Genomic DNA, 17,216 nt, shown 5'->3' with positions numbered 1-17,216 from the left:
TTCACAGTGGCAGGAAAACAGGTATCACAGGGGAAAGTGAAGGTTAATTTTTAGTGCTCTTTAGTGTAAGTCATTAGTGAAGCCAAGGTCTTTGTTTACTAGGTTGTAATTATGCTTCATCAGCTGTACAAATTAAAAGGTTTTAGAGCAGGATGAAATGCCAGAGTTACATCATAGGTGAACACACCTGATCTCCAAGGTTACATATTGTATTTTATTTAATTAACAATATTGTAATGACAAAGTTACAAAAATAGAAAAAGATTAGTGGTTGCAAGGGTTACAGAAGGGGGAATGGAGTGGAGTTTGGCTATAAAAGAACAAGAGGGATTTTTATGGGGAGGAAATGTTTGTATTACAACCGTATCAGTATCTGATTGTGATAGTGTACTATGGTTTAGCAAGATGTTACTGCTGGGGAAATCGGGTACATGGTACGAGAGATCTTTCTGTACTATATACATATCTTAACTATATGGGAATCTACAACTATCTTAAATAAAAAGTTAGTTTGAAAAAAGGGTCTATGGGATGGCATTTCAAGCAACTGAGAAATTTTAGGTCAAACTATTTGCCTTATGGTTTTTCTTTAATGAGAGATGATTAATTATTACACTCTTAAATGAAAACGACTGTTTTCGATTTCAAATTTTTCTTATTCTCTTTTGATAGGGATTACACAAGATTTCTTTGTGATGAATTTTCCTCCAAGGAAATGGGACAGCACCAGTTACCGAATCTGTTGAGACTTCCTAAAGTAATTGAATCTACTGCTTTAATTAAAAAGAGAAGAGGCCCCCAGTTGGGGGTGGGCTTAGTCTTAGACTTTAGTATGGACCCTTCAAGTGGTATCCCTTCACCACTAGTAAGTGTTGCAGGAAACAAAGGAGGACAAAGACACTCAGACAAGTGCTGGAGGAAGGGGGGTTTGTTTAGCCGGCGGAGCAGCATGACCCAAAAAGGACAAAGCACAAGCTCCCTGAACTTAGCTTTTCTAAGTCGTATATACCTTTACAGCTTTAGCTTACATATGACAAGTGCCTGATTTCTTTGACTTCTTTGTTTGCAGGCCTACCTGACTTTTGTATCTCCAGGAGGGGTGGAGGTATGAGATGAGGTTCGAACTGTTTGTTCTTGACTGTTCTCATATCCCGTTTTTCTTGGCTGTGTTGCAAGTTATTTCAGGGAGCTGAGAAAGGGCTTTATTCATAACTAGGGTTAGTTTTTTCAAACTATTCAGTGAGTCCTTCTAGTCCTCTTCCCTCATTCCCCCCTTTGAGACTCCAGAGCCTCTTTCAAACTGGAGTCTCACTTTTTTTTTTTTTAGAGGAAAAAGGATTTTATTATTTTTATTTATTTATTTTTAGATTTTATTTATTAATTTTAGAGAGAGGAGACAGAGAGAGAGAAGGGAGGGAGGAGCAGAAAGCATCAACTCCCATATGTGCCTTGACCAGGCAAGCCCAGGGTTTTGAACCGGCGACCTCAGTGTTCCAGGTCGACACTTTATCCACTGCGCCACCACAGGTCAGGCCAAGTCTCACTTTTTTTTATCCAGACTCAGCTTGGTAGTGGTGAGTAAAAATGAGCTATTTCTTTTGCTATATGGCTTTTCTAGCTGAAGGACCTACATCCTCTGGCTGAATGAGTTGTAGCTGCACATGCATCAAAACTTAGTATAACCTGATCGGGGTTCCCCTTGACCCTGGTTTGGATTATATTGTTGGTCTATCTGTCTATTTTCCTTACTATATACTCCTGTTACTTTTATTTTTAACACTGCTGAGGTGGGGGACATCTTTAGGGTTATAACAGATATAGGGCTGGTCATTTTTTGGGTCACACACTGAATGTTGGATCTGATTATATGTATAGGTCCCTTTTTGAATTTGTTCACACTTATAGAAACTGTAGAATATCAGAGTGGTGGAAACTCTGGCCATCTTTGGTGACATGGTTGCATAATTCACAGTCTTCTGTCCTAATTTCCCTCCCTCGCCATAGTCTAATTATAAGGAGCCTCACGGTGAGGTTCCTCAGGCTTCAGCTGTGTGTGGACCAGCCAGCTCCGGGTTTGTGACTGGAGCAGGGCATGTGGTTTTCTTCAATGTCAGCTTACAAAGGTTAGGGGTCCATCTGTGCTGTCCATGAGGGTGTCTATGTAGGGACCGCAGGCTTAAGCTGGCTGTGCTGAGTCCAGGTGCATATGCCTTCTACCTTGTCAGCCATAGGAGTGGTCAGGATTACAGTGTAGGGTCCCTTCTGCTTGGGCCAGAGGGGAGTTGGATTTCAATCCTTTGACCTACACTTGATCTCCTGGGGGAAAAGGATGAACAGGAGCAAACATACTCAAAGCCATTTCTAACCTAGTTGGAAAGGGTTGTGACCACTCTGCCTAAAGCCTCTAACTGCCTGTGTAGCTCTGTCTCTCCTAGCTCCCCAGGGGGGGGGGGCTCCCTAGCAAGCTAGGTAATAAGGGGGGGGCCTATTGTATAATACCGTATAAGGTGAATATCTGGTGTTTTTGGATGGGGTGCACTGGATTTTAAACAATATTAAAGGTAGGGCTTGTACCTATTTAGGATCTGTTTCCTGACATAACTTGCTGAGCCCTAAATTAAAGGTTCTATTCATGCATTCCACCTTCCCCAAACTCTGAGGCCTGTATGCTGCACGAAGCTTCCAAGTGATGCCTAAGGCTTGAGCCATCTCTTGTACTACATTATCCACAAAGGCAGGGCTGTTGTCCAAGCCTATCTGAAGTGGCAGTATAAACCTTGGACTGACTTCTCTAAGCAATGCCTTTGTCACTTCTCTGGCCTTTCAGTCTGGGTAGGATAGGCTTCTACCCATCCTGAGAGGGTGCAAACTTGCATCAGTAAGTACTGCAGCCTTGGCTTTTGGGCATCGTGGTGAAATCTGTCTGTATGTCTTCAAAGGGGGCTGCCCCGTAAGACTGGAGGCCCTTGTTTTGTATTGTTCTGATGGCAGCTTGGGCAACACAGGCTGACTTCCTTGGCCAGAGTCACTAGGAAAAGGATGTAGAAATATTTTTCTAGCAGCTTCTGTAACCTTCTCTCCCCCATGGCAACACAAGGGGGGATGAAGATCTAGAACTCTAGCACGCCTACATAGGTCTGCAACTGTTTCCCAGTGTCTGGTCAGGGGATAGATTTAAATTTTATTTTATTTTTTTTAAAATATTTATTTTTATTTTATTTATTCATTTTAGAAAGGAGAGAGAGAGAGGGAGAGAGAGAGAGAGAAACAGAGAGAGAGAAGGGGGAGGAGCAGGAAGCATCAACTCCCATATGTGCCTTGACCAGGCAAGCCCAGGGTTTTGAACCAGCGACCTCAGCATTTCCAGGTCGACGCTCTATCCACTGCGCCACCACAGGTCAGGCTGAATTTTATTAATTACTCCCTCAGGCATAGCCTTTGTCTTACCTGATGAAACAATACATAAAAACTTGACAGAGTAACTCAGGGGTTGGGAACCTGAGAGAGCCATGAATGCCACGTATTTTAAAATGTAATTCTGTGAGAGCCATACAATATGTTTAACACTAAATACAAGTAAATGTGTGTATTTTATGTAAGACCAACACTTTTAAAGTACAATAAGTCTCTGAATTCTTTTTAATAATGTTTTTATGCTGTTGCTAACCAATGATGAATAAAGTACTTCTTACCATTAATGCGACTTCTGGTGCTGCATGGTTTTGCTGATGGTTTTGTAATCTGGTTGATACGTGGTGAGATTAAGCTTCATGCAGGCGTTGATACTTCCATCCATTAAACGTGATTATAGGTTGGTCTTAACGTTCTTTAGATGTGAGAAAGACTGCTCACATGCATATGTACAGCCAAACATTGTCAGTACAGCAATACTCACATGCTGCAGTGTGTGGTTGGTATGTGACGGGAAGTGCGTTCCAAGTTTTGACAATGAGCTGGTTAGCGGGTTGAAGTATTTTCATTTCTCCCCACCTGTGTTTGCTCGCCAACTCTGCTTGCTGTCGTGCAAGTCTTTCCAAATCTTCATTCAGTGACTTGAACTTATTCAACCACATGTCTGAGGCCTTCAGGGCAGCAGCTTGTAGCTCAAAATCTCTGACAGAGACACCGGGGATGTAACTCAGGTCAGCGCTGTCCACTGCACACTTGTGTGGATGGGTGATGAGCTTAAAAAGGGAGTGCGCTCGTGAAATTCTCCAAAGCACGCTTTGAATGACTGCAGGAGATTAGATGTGAAGCCCACTAGCTGGAGATCAAGATGTTGAGCAGGGTCACTTGCTGTGTATGCATCTTTAAACTCTCCCAGTTTTTCAAAGTGTAGTAAACGACCTGTTGCAATGTCGGCGATGAAGAGTTCCAGCTTGTTTTTAAATGCAAACACTGCTTTTTGAAGGGATAAGACTATTTCCAACGCCTTGCATTTTCACATTGAGCTTGTTCAGATGTTCAGTCATGTCCACAAGATAGTAGAACTTCAGGAGCCACTCAGTGTTAGCTAACTCAGGATGCTCGATGTTTTTCATTTCAAGAAAAGTCTGGATTTAGCTCAGACAAGTTCGCGAAATGGCTGAGCACCTTCCCTCTTGACAACCAACGCACATTGCTGTGCAGAAGCAGACCAGGATAATTATTCCCAACTTCGTCCAGCAGTGTTTTAAACTGGTGATCATTGAAAGCTCGGGCAACAATAAAGTTGACCACCCGAATGACCAGCGTCATCACCTCACCAAGCTGCATTGCCACACATCAGAGTACAAAGCGCCTCCTGATGTAGGATGCAGTGAAAACTTAGGATGGGTCTCTTTTCATGTTCACGAAGAAGCACTATGAATCTTCTATTTTCCCCCACCATGCACGGAGCACCATCAGTACACACCGAAATAAGTTTATCCATCGGTAGGTTTTTTTCTTTAGCAAACTCAGTGAAAGACTTGAATAAATCCTCCCCTCTTGTTGTCTCTTGCATAGGCAAAACAGCAAGACTTTCCTCACATAGTGTGTCACCGACAGCATACCTTGCAATAATGCTGAACTGGGATAAATGGCTTATGTCTGTTGACTCATCCAAAGCGAGAGAAAAGAATGGTGATGCATTATGTCCTTCACTTGTGTTGCCCTAATTAGATTTGCCATCATGATGGTACGATCATGAACAGTTCTTGCTGACAGAGTCATGTCTTTTATTTGTTTGATTATCTTGTCTTTATCTGAAAAGTCATCAAAAAGTTCATTGGCAACATCAAGTATGAATGTTTTGGCATTCTCCCCCATCTGTGAATGGCTTTCCATTTCTCACAATTGCTAAAGCACCAGCAAAGCTAGCCGAATTCCAGTCACCTTGTTGGGTCCAAACACGAGTTGCTGCTGACTAGCTTGCACTCTGCATAGTAGCTCTTGACATGCTTTCTTCCTGTTGTCCCCCGCTGGATATTTTGATGCAAATGTAGTATGATGTGTGTCGAAGTGCCGCTTTATATTTGACCATTTCATTTATGCAATTTTATCATTGCATATTAGACACACTGCAGAACCTGCTCTCTCCACAAAGGCGAATTCCTCTGTTCTTTCCTGCTGAAAAGTACGATACTCCTCATCTTTTTTTCTTTTAGCCATCTTCTTTGTCAAAAGGGTTTCTGCAGTGAGCTAGCTGACTACTTGATTAAAAGGAGGGAAGTTTACTTCCTGACCTCACAACGACCCGTGTACGTTAAGCATTATCCAATAAAAATTTGGTGTTGTCCCAGAGGACAGCTGTGATTGGCTCCAGCCACCCGGAATCATGAACATGAGTGGTAGGAAATGAATGGATTGTAATACATGAGAATGTTTTTATATTTTTAATGTTATTATTTTTTTATTAAAGATTTGTCTGCAAGCCAGATGCAGCCATCAAAAGAGCCACATCTGGCTCTTGAGCCATAGGTTCCTGACCCCTGCGATATAGGGAGAGTGAGGAATGACAGCAGAGTCATAAATGACAACTGCCTCAATATGTCGGTGACAATACTGAGCTGACTATGACATGTTGTGTTAGATCAGGGGTCCCCAAACTGCGGACCGCATGCGGCCCCCTGTGGCCATTTATCAGGCCCCTGCCGCACTTTCAGAAGGGGCACCTCTTTCATTGGCGGATGCATCCTGTGCTCCTGGAGTACTGTATGTGGCAGCGCCACAAAGCGTGGTGTCACTCAAGTACATACAGTACTACTTCTGGTGACGCGGGGTGGACGCGTCACGGCTCCGGAAGCGCATCATATCACTTGTTACGGCTAGCAGTGACAAATATGGAACCGGACATTTACCATCTCATTAGCCAAAAGCAGGCCCATAGTTCCCATTGAAATACTGGTCAATTTGTTGATTTAAATTTACTTGTTCTTTATTTTAAATATTGAATTTGTTTCCGTTTTATTTTTTTACTTTAAAGTAAGATATGTGCAGTGTGCATAGGGATTTGTTCATAGTTTTTTTTATAGTTCAGCCCTCCAACAGTCTGAGGGACAGTGAACTGGCCCCCTGTGTAAAAAGTTTGAGGACCCCTGTGTTAGATAGTTAGAAGTTTGGTCGGCGGAGAGTGAATGTTAGGGAAGAAAGGTCGTTCAGGCTAATGAATGGATTATTTCAGTCTCTTAGGTTTGAAAGTGTAGGCATAGTAGATAATTGAGTAAACGCTGACTAGACATGTGGGATAATCACATTACATCAGTGATCCCGTTCAGCTGTTGCAGACATTATTTTGTCGAGCAGTTTTATGTTTACAGCAGAATTGAGTGCAAACCACAGAGAGTTGCCATTACCCTCTGCCCGCACACAGCAGCCTCCTGTACCACACTGCTATATTCTGTGAACTTAAATTGGTGTGTCATTATCACTCAAAGTCCATAGTTTACACTAAGGTTTACTCTTGGTGTGTCTTCTGTGGGTTTTGACAAATGTGCAATGACATGTATCCACTATTGTAGTATCACACAGGATAGTTTCATTGTCCTGAAAGTCCTCTGTGCCCTGTCTGTCCATCCTCCTTTCCCTCCCAGCCCCTGGCGACTACTGAACTTTGTACTGTCTCCATAGCTTCACCATTTCCAGAATATCATATAGTTGGAATCATATAATATGCATATGTATAAATTATCATATGTAGACTTTTCAGCTTGGATGTTTTTACTTAGTAATAAGTACTTAGGGTTCCGTGTCTTGTCATGCTTTCTAGTGATGAGTAATAAACTATGAAAACTATGAAACATCCATTATATGGATGTACCTACTGAAGGACATCTTGGTTACTTCCAAATTTGGCAGTTCTACTTAAAGCTGTTATAAACATCTATGTGCAGGATTTGGTGTGGACATAGGTTTTCAGTTTATTTGGATAAATGTACAGTTTAGTTGCTGGACTGTTAAGGGAAGAATGTGTTTAGTTTTGTAGGAAACTGCTGACTGTGGCTGTACCATTTTGTACTATTTCTTTTTTTAATTTTTTATTTATTTTTATTTTTTTTTCCATTTTGTACTATTTCTACCAGCATTGAATGAGAGTCCTGGTTCTAAATTTTCATCAGAATTTGGTATTATCAGTGTCTTGGATTTTAGCAATGTAGTAGGTATATAGTGAATTACACACTGCGCGCGCGTGCGCGCGCACACACACACACACACACACACACACAATCACCTGCCATTTACTACTACTAAGCTTGAGTATGCCGTCTTTCCATACACCTCCACACTTCTGTACTAGCTCTTTTCTCTGGTAGTTTGATTCTGTAGGTAATATCTGGATCTCTGTGCTTTTAAAAGCTTTCATGATGATTCTGTGTGAAATCAGAGTTAAAACTCTTTTAGACACACTGTGAAGAATACTTGGCACAGAATAGATCTTTAAGAAATGTCAGCTTGCCTGACCAGGCGGTGGCGCAGTGGATAGAGCATTGACCTGGGACACTGAGGTCCAAGGTACAAAACTCCAAGGTTGTCAGCTTGAGCACAGCCTCAGCCAGCTTTAGTGTGTGGTTTGAGCATGGGATCATTGACATTATTCTATGGTTGCTGGCTTGAGCCCAAAGGCGCTTGCTGGCTTGAGTAAGGTGTCACTGGCTCATCTGGAGGGCTCCTCCCGCCCCTGTGAAGGCACATATGAGATGCAGTCAATGAACAACTAAAGTACTGCAACTATGAGTTGATGTTTCTCATCTTTCTCTCTTCCTGTTTGTCTGTCTCTCTCCCTAACTAGCTAAAAAAAAAAAAGCAAGAAAGAAAGAAATGAGCTTATACATAAATAACAAGGAACTATAATTCACCAAAGTCCCAAGTGGAGATTTAAACCCTGCTTATTTCCTCAACCCTGCTTATGTTTTCCCTCACCATGTTGCCTCTATCCCATAATATATTAATGACAAAGACGATGTTCTTGCACTTCTGTGGCATTCCCCCTGCAAGTGGCATTGCCAGCTAAACAGGTTGGGTGAATTGAAATCTCAATGGCAGCAAAATCAGCACAATTCCATCATGTTGGCACCCTTGAAATAGGAGTTTAGAAAGCAGTGGATTTTACTGTTAAGAATCTAAATGATCCATATGTCATCAGTATTGTGGATTAGTAGGTGTTTGTGAGATAGCTTGATAATTTGCACTGTTACCCTTTTGCGAAAGTATATTCACAAATTTCAGAAACCACCTCACATCCAGTATATTAACAACGTGGAAAAGAGAGTTTATTTGTAAACTGGAGTCAGCCTTAAGAACTTCTGATCAAAATCAAGTACATTTTATCAAACTTGTCCTTTCTTAATATCGTAAATTGGACTTTGGTGAATTCCAAGTGTAATAATATACATCTCGTATCGATTAACCTTTGCTCTGTTAAGGAGTAAGTCAGTTTATCTAATGTTATGGCCTACTTGCAAGTTGATAATTGAACTCTGGAGGGTCTGCTGGACCTGATACTGGGGAGCACTCTGGATAAGTAAATATTATGATTTGTTGACTGGTTTATAGTACCAAGTCTGCGCAGTTCAGGTCTTAATTTTAGATTTTATTTACATTACTTACACACACACACACACACACACACACACAAGTTTGCAGAAAGACTTTGTTGGAAATTATGCCTAAAATAGATCTGTGTTTCTTTAGGGTTGTGCATTTCTCATAATACAAGCTCAGATTCCATACCAGTTGACTTCCTATTTTTCTCTACCATAAAAGTTTGAATTTGTCTATTTTAATGTGTTGTCGATAGAGCAAACTAGATAATACTGGGTGAAAGCACTGGAAATTATAAAGTACTGTACAACCAGATTTTTATTATTTTAGCCTTTGTGATGTGTCATGTAGTTTATACTGAAAAACAAACAAATCTTACCTCTTTTCTGTTCTACATTTATAGGAAAGCAGGCTACATGGGACACATATTCATGGGTTATATCTGATGTTCAGAAATTTCTTTAGGAAAATTTCTTAAGAAAAATTAACTGGTGTTGCTTTTTAGTAAATCTATATAGGGAAAAATGAAATAAGAGGTGCCATTCTATTCTATTTCAGTATCTAGTACCTTTTCTGCTTTTTCTTTACAAAGGTTTATTTTTTATATTTATGATTTTGGAAATAATAAGTACGTCAGAGACCTTTATTTAAAACATCTAAGGCCCTGGCTGGATATCTCAGTCAATTAATAGCATCTTGAAATGACAAGGTTGTGGGTTCAATTCCTGGTCAGGGCACACACAGGAAGTAACCAATGAATGCATCACTTAGGAGAACTGGAAATGAATGCTTCCCTTCTGCTACTCTGTCTCTACCTTCCTCTCTCTGCTTTACTCTTTCTGTCTAAAAAAGTTAAGCCCTGGCCGGGTTAGCTGAAGCATTCATTGTCCTGGAGCCCAGAAGTTGCCTATTCAATTCCCTGGTCAGGGCACATACAGGAGCAGCTTAATGTTCCTGACTGTCTCTTCTGCTTCTATGAAAAAAACAAACAAACAAACCAACAACAGCAACAAAAAACTTAAGCATTTCTGCTGGTAGCATAAGAAAATCTTCATTTTGTTTGACTTAAGTAAATGCCAAAAATAAATATTGGGCAAACAATTCACAAATAGTTCTTTTATATTTTTATGTCTCTGCCTTTTCCTCTGGCACAAATTTTATTTCTCAAAAATGGAGAAAGGGCCCTGGCCGGCTGGCTCAGTGGTAGAGTGTCGGCCTGGTGTGCAGGAGTCCCGGTTTTGATTCCCGGCCAGGGCACACAGGAGAGGCGCCCATCTGCTTCTCCACCCCTCCCCATCTCCTTCCTCTCTGTCTCTCTCTTCCCCTCCCGCAGCCGAGGCTCTGTTGGAGCAAAGTTGGCCCGGGCGCTGAGGATGACTCTATGGCCTCTGCCTCAGGTGCTAGAGTGGCTTTGGTCGCGGCAGAGCGACGCCCTGGAGTAATCTGTAGAGCAATGCTTTCAAACATCATGCATATTGTTTCCCTTCAAGCTTTCACCTGGAAAGTGAACATCCACTGTTTCTTTACTAAGTCAGTCAACACTTTGGAAGTTACAACACAGTGATTTTTCTGGTTTCATCACTTCTTCTACAGTAGCTGGCATTGTTTCACACAGAAAGGCTTTTCCTCCCAGCCTAGTCCTGGCCCCTTTCTTGAGTTCAGTATGAATTCATGGATTATTTTTATATTCATTGTTCTATTCTATTTCAATCATTATTCATATTGATGCCCAAAATATTCTAATATTGCTGGACCTCCGAACTGCTGGATGCGAGGTTGTCTTGTAGCATTCCCCACTCTTTCTGGGGGTGATATCATCTGTGCCCCCCCCCCCTCCTTGGTTCTCTCCCTCTCTTCTCTTTCCCTCCCCGTTGCCACCTGACTTTCTGTCCAGCATAGGCCCTGGCTCTTGCTCCTGCATTTGATGTGTCTTTCCTCTTACATGTAAATTCAAGTTTGTGGTGAGATTTATCTCCTAGTGCTTTAGCTGAGGGATATGGGTGGTTTAATGTGCTTTATATTGTTCTCTGATTTTGGGTGGGGGATCTGTGGTATATGAATCTGGAATTTGTTGATTTTAACTAGTTTTATGTCTGAGATACAAAATGTCGACTTTCAAATGAAGTTTTTTATTTAAATCTGATGACACCTGGTAATCAATAAGTGAACTTGGGTAAGAGCCTTTAGTGCCTTTTGAGAGATGTTATGTGATTTGTCCCTACTTTCAATGGCCTCTATCTGGCGTATTCTTTTTGAGTGTTTGGGTTTCTTTGCTTTGCTATAGCCTTTCCCATCCCCCCCCCCCCCCCCCCCCCCCCCCCGCAGACCACCATCAGACATTTTCTCCCACTGTCAATGATAGACTGCTAAACCCTTCCCACTTTAACTCTACTGTTAATAGAGAATTGGGAATGTGGACAGCAGATCTTGTTAGACTTGGGTGTGACGTTAGAATAAACAGGACCAAGTGAAAGCCTGAAGGGCTCTTGGGGCTTTATTTAGAGCTTAAATGTTCTCAGAGTGTCCACTTGCTTATTAAATACCATTCTGCTTTATTTCCCATTCTTATCATATGTTGTAATCTAGAGAATTAAGCTGCTGGTAAATAATCTAAAAACTGAAGTTTTACCTAATGATATAGAGGGAGGCAGTACAGTGTTGATGTCAAAGGTGTCTCTAGAATCAGATTCTGTGGGTGCAGATCCTGGTTCTGCTGCTTTTTAGCTAATAAGTAGTTACTTAATCTCTGTCCTGCCATTTGTCACAAATAAAGATGAAGATAATAGTATCTTCACAGATATTATAAAGATTATAAAGATAGTGGTGCAGTGGATCAAGCATCAACCTGGAATATTGAGGTCGCTGGTTCAAAACCCTGGGTTTGCCTGGTCAAGGCACATATGGGAGTTGATGCCTCCTGCCCTTCCCCCGTTCTCTCTCTCTCTCTCTCTTCTCTAAAATGAATAAATAAATTAAAAAAGATTATAAAAGATTATAAAATGATAAGTATAGTGTTCTTGGTCTCGATGCATAATTGCTGTTACAGTTAATAAGGATGTGTGAATATTTACTTTGCACAGGAGGTGTGATCAGCTGTTAAATTAAGCAGGGTGTGAGATCTTCAAGATATTCTATTTGTGACCTAGTCCACTTACCACCCACCCTTCTCACCCTATCCTGTAATTAAAATAAGCTTCAGTAATTATTTGTTAAACCTGGAACCTTTCCATCGACAAAGCATAAATTATTTTTTATCTTATTATTTTTTTTAGAGATATGGTTTAAAAGGGGCAATTCTAGGGAAATGTTCCAGTCATGTTAATTTCAAAGACTTAAAAACACTTCTTTGTTGTTTTATAGAGGTGCACAGCTTGCAATGAAATTACACTGTTGCGTTATCTTGTGAACACTAGATATCACTTTATTCTTAATATCACTTAAAAAATCTTTCTTGCTAGTGTGTGTCAGGGAAGCCTACTTTCATCTACACCTGCTCTGCTTTCGTGGTACTGATGCTTAGGAGTCCAGGCCAGGTGTTTCATAGAGTGCTCACAGGTTTGATCGTCTGATTGTCTCCACCTGATTAAACTTAGGTTAAACATTTGGATAAGAGTACTTCCATAGGTGATGGGAACTCAAGCGGCATGTCAGAGGTGCAGCTACCCGTTTGTTCTGTGGGTGTTGATGTTATGGCTCCCACAAAAATATAGCTTGAAAAAACCCCCACGCTGGACTGTTACCAGATCCATCATTACATGTCATGGTGTTTATGTTTGACGGTTTATTACTCCATTGGTTAGAAAATTGATTTTTGTTATTGAAGTTAACAACAAGATCTTAGAATCAGAGTCAGAAATAGAAACTTTTTACTACCAGCCACAGAATAATTTGCCTTTTTTGAAACTACATTTGAATGATTTGATTACATGTAGGTGTAAAATCATATGAATATTTTCTCATGTATCTATTTTTATTACTAACAATATAGATTTGGAGTACTATCTACTAAAAAAGAGTGAGATACACAAGTTATTTCAATTGTCTGGAGTTTCAATCTCCAAATATATAAAATGTGAATAATAGTTATCATATTATTATGGTGAATCTCAACATTGAAGTGAAAGTTCTATGCAAATAACAAAGTGGGTTGTCAGAAAACTGCTTTTGTTTCTTGTCCATTAAGGCGCATTATGGGAAAGATTTTAGGAACCTCTAAGTTTCTCTTCTTTTTTAGTAGTAGAGATTAGTTTATATTTACTTTTTTTTTTTTAACAGACAGAGAGAGAGAGTCAGAGAGAGGGACAGACAGACAGGAACAGAAAGATGAGAAGCATCAATCATTAGTTTTTCGTTGTGCATTGCAACACCTTAGTTGTTCATTGATTGCTTTCTCACATGTGCCTTGACCGCGGGCCTTCAGCAAACTGAGTAACCCCTTGCTCGAGCCAGCGACCTTGGGCTCAAGCCGGTAAGCTTTTGCTCAAACCAGATGAGCCCATGCTCAAGCTGGCGACCTCGGGGTCTCAAACCTGGGTCCTTCCCCATCCCAGTCTGATGCTCTATCCACCGTGCCACCGCCTGGTCAGACTATATTTACTTTTCTAAAATAGCTATTGTGACTAAAATAGATAATTATGATAATGTTAAATGGGCTGCCTTTAAGATACTCTATTTTACAAAACGTCCTAAATATTAACTTGAAGCTGTTTGGAACATTTATGGATGTGGAATTCATTTTGCTGTGATGCTTAATGTTTATATTTTTAGTAAGACCCTTAAGTATAGAACTGCTCTCTGACTTTAAAGAAAATGAATAATGATTCTTGGGCGTTTTACATTTTTGCAGGTTTTGCAGAACTAATGGGTTTAATTTAGGAAAAGCTGCAGTTTGCTTTTACTGATAATTTTGGTTGTGGTGTGACAACATCAGAGTTGAAGTGATAGATAACTACTGTAGCCATGAGATAGACCATTAGTATGTTAAGTTGATGCTTAAAATGTTTTCATTTGAATCAGCCACAAATTACAAAGACAATCTGAACTGTCTTTATAGCCATGTAGTGAGGGTTTGATTGGCTATTTTAGTATTTAATATGTAAAAACTATTTTTAAACTTTTGTTGCAGAAGCAATTATGAGCATAAGTAGAACACTGTTGGTGCAAACACAGGAAGGAAATATATAAATATGATGATAATCTCTGGTGCCTGTAAATATTTGATTTTTCCTATTCCCTCTCCTACCTTCCTGTTGTCTGAAGTAGTGCTCAAGGATGCAGAGCACAAATGCAGTCTGCCTGGCCTTGAGCCTGTAGTCCTACTGTTTACGTTTGTCTTTGATTGTATTACCTTGAAAGTTTTAATATTTTTAATGAATCCCCTAGACCCATGATGGCAAACCTATGACACGCGTGTCAGCACTGACACACGTAGCCATTTTTGATGACACGCAGCCGCCTACCAGAGAAGTATGGGGCTGCATGCTGAGAAGGACGTTTTATCCTTGCTCCTGCACGGCCAGGTGCAGTAACCCAGGATAAACCATTTGCTGTACTGTAGATACTCTGTGCCCGAGGTCTGTAGGCCAAAACAGCAGAACTCCAGCACAGAGCGTCTAGTTCTGGGACTTCCGGTTAGGCCGTTTTTCTCAAAGTGCCACACCATCCGAGTTATGCTCAGTTTTTTGTAGAATTTTGATATACCAAGCTCAAAAGATTGCTCATCACTGACCTATACTGTATTTCCTGTATTAAAATGTTTTCTAATAAGTACATGTTATATAGATTTCTTCTCATTTTATGAACTTTATTGTTAAGGATCCCCACTAAATAATGTCTGCCTTGAATAGAAAACATTATGCAGGGTTTTGGATCTGTTACAAGTTTGGGTCTCTGTTCAGCCATTTATTCTTTGATTTTGGGCAGGTCCCTTACTCATTAAATTGTTTTTTGCTCACTGGGTAGAGTCATGGCTTTTGGGTTGTTGTTTGTTATTATTATTATTTTTTAGGGAAGTAGCTAGATTTGAAATTTTTATTGTTTCCATTGTAGATAACAGTATGTTCAGAAGACATGCCATTCTTGAGGTGGTGGATGGTCAGCTTTGAACCAAACCGGTAAATATGTTATTAAGGATTCATTTTAACTTTTTGTCTCTCACCTTTTCCCAGCTCCTAATTTAGAGGGGTTTGTTTTCTAAAGTTATGGAAATAGGGAATTAATGTCAAAATATGTCCTTCTTATTGACAGAAGATAATCAATAGGTAAAGATCAAAGTGTTTAAACTACTCTACAAAGAGCAGTATAACGTTTACAAGTAGAATTGAATGAATGCTAACTACCTGTTCACATGTACATTATTATTTTGTTTATGACTGTTTATTACAAATAAGATGCAATTAACATAATTATGAGGCTGGGGTTCTGACCAAAGTAACAAGTGTTATAGAGTTGAATTTTAACAGCTTACTGCACCTCAGTATGTAGAAGAGTTGAATATTTTTAAATTTAGATCTTGTTCAACTTTCAAATTACCGTTCCAATTAAGGGCTAGAATTTTAATTACTTCAAGCCAGTGACCCTGCACTCAAGCTGGATGAGCCTGTACTCAAGTTGGCGACCTTGGGGTTTTGAACTTAGGTCCTCTGCTTCCCCATCTGACACTCTACCCACTGCACCTCTGCCTGGTTAGGCAATAAATGCTAACTTGTAGGATCAGTCAACTTTGTTCTTGACCTACTTCTATCCACTTGATGTTTTTGATCTTTCAACTCTACTTTAAATTGATCTTCCATCTTGTGTATTATTCTCCCCAATCCATATCCTGATGTTACCCCTCATATTATTTTTGTTAATGTTATTAGGCATTTGAAATTTTGCAGAGAAGATACTATATATAGAGTCAAAACAAGGATAAAATTAGGCCCTGGCCGGTTGGCTCAGTGGTAGAGCGTCGGCCTGGTGTGTAGAAGTCCTGGGTTCGATTCCCGGCCAGGGCACACAGGAGAAGCGCCCATCTGCTTCTCCACCCCTCCCCCTCTCCTTCCTCTCTGTCTCTCTCTTCCCCTCCCGCAGCCAAGGCTCCATTGGAGCAAAGATGGCCCAGGCGCTGGGGATGGCTCCTTGTCCTCTGCCCCAGGCGCTAGAGTGGCTTTGGTCGCGGCAGAGCGACCCCCCCCCTGGAAGGGCAGAGCGTTGCCCCCTGGTGGGCGTGCCGGGTTGATCCTGGTCAGGCGCATGCGGGAGTCTGTCTGACTGTCTCTCCCGGTTTCTAGCTTCAGAAAAATACAAAAAACAAAAAAAAACAAAAACAAAAAAAAAGGATAAAATTAAAGTGGTTAGAGGTATACTTCTCAAATTAGGCTTGTCTTGTATTTGTGTGAATATTCTAAAGTCTAAAGTTTATATTCAAGCGGTGTTTGATTGTGTCCTGGTCTACGGTTAGGTTATGAACAGAGGCGAATAAAAAAAGTTTCTAAATTTATTTTTAAAAATAGATCTTGAACTGATTAAATATTAAAAAACACAAGACGATAAGTTTTACTAAAGTTTGCCAAGGAAAGAATTAATGTTGGGTGATAGGAAGAACATTCCTAAAGAGGGGGATGTTCTGCCTGGTTTTTAAGACCCCTTTCAACTCTAAAAAGATAATAAGAGAAAGTCAATCATTATCTGCTTGATCCAATAAAGGGAGTTTGTAGAGAATCTGGCATCTTTCTGATATTTGCCTACTTGTTAAATGCTAGTTTCCTGGGTTCTTATTTTCATGCTATAGAGCACAGCTGAAGGAAACCCCATACTATAAAAATGTTTTGTAGATACCTTCTACTATGGTGCTCGTCACAGATTCAGAATGAACAAAGTGGTATAGGGAATACTGTATCATCCACTTTTAAGAAAGAGAACAAACGTTAAATTAAAGGTTCCCGGGAAGGTATAAACTTTAACGAAGTACAGTATTTTTGGTTTTCTAATACAGTATTTTTCTTTCCTTTGAATGTGAAGAAAACAAAAAGGAACTAAGTATAAATACTTCGGTGTCTATAAGGCTGTCAGAAAGAGTTTTGCTAAGAAAAGCAGTATGGCAGATCTGATGATAGTTAAGTGTTCTGAAAACTTGCCATAAATTTTAAGTCCCTGGAGCAATTTCAGGCCTGTAAGCAAGTAATGGGAACCGTAATCTCACAAGTTTTAGTCTTATGGTCAGATTAATTTGAAAT

General features: G+C 40.3%; 1 protein-coding gene across 1 annotated transcript in view; it reads right to left on the bottom strand.

The window, feature by feature from the left end:
* The window catches only part of C1D (C1D nuclear receptor corepressor), a 495,080-nt gene that overhangs the window by 433,215 nt on the left and 44,649 nt on the right, over positions 1 to 17,216 (bottom strand). The gene's annotated exons all lie outside the window — the stretch shown is intronic.

This window comes from Saccopteryx leptura, chromosome 3, assembly GCF_036850995.1.
Source record: "Saccopteryx leptura isolate mSacLep1 chromosome 3, mSacLep1_pri_phased_curated, whole genome shotgun sequence".
Lineage (NCBI taxonomy): Eukaryota > Metazoa > Chordata > Mammalia > Chiroptera > Emballonuridae > Saccopteryx > Saccopteryx leptura.
This window is presented reverse-complemented; position numbering and strand designations above follow the sequence as displayed.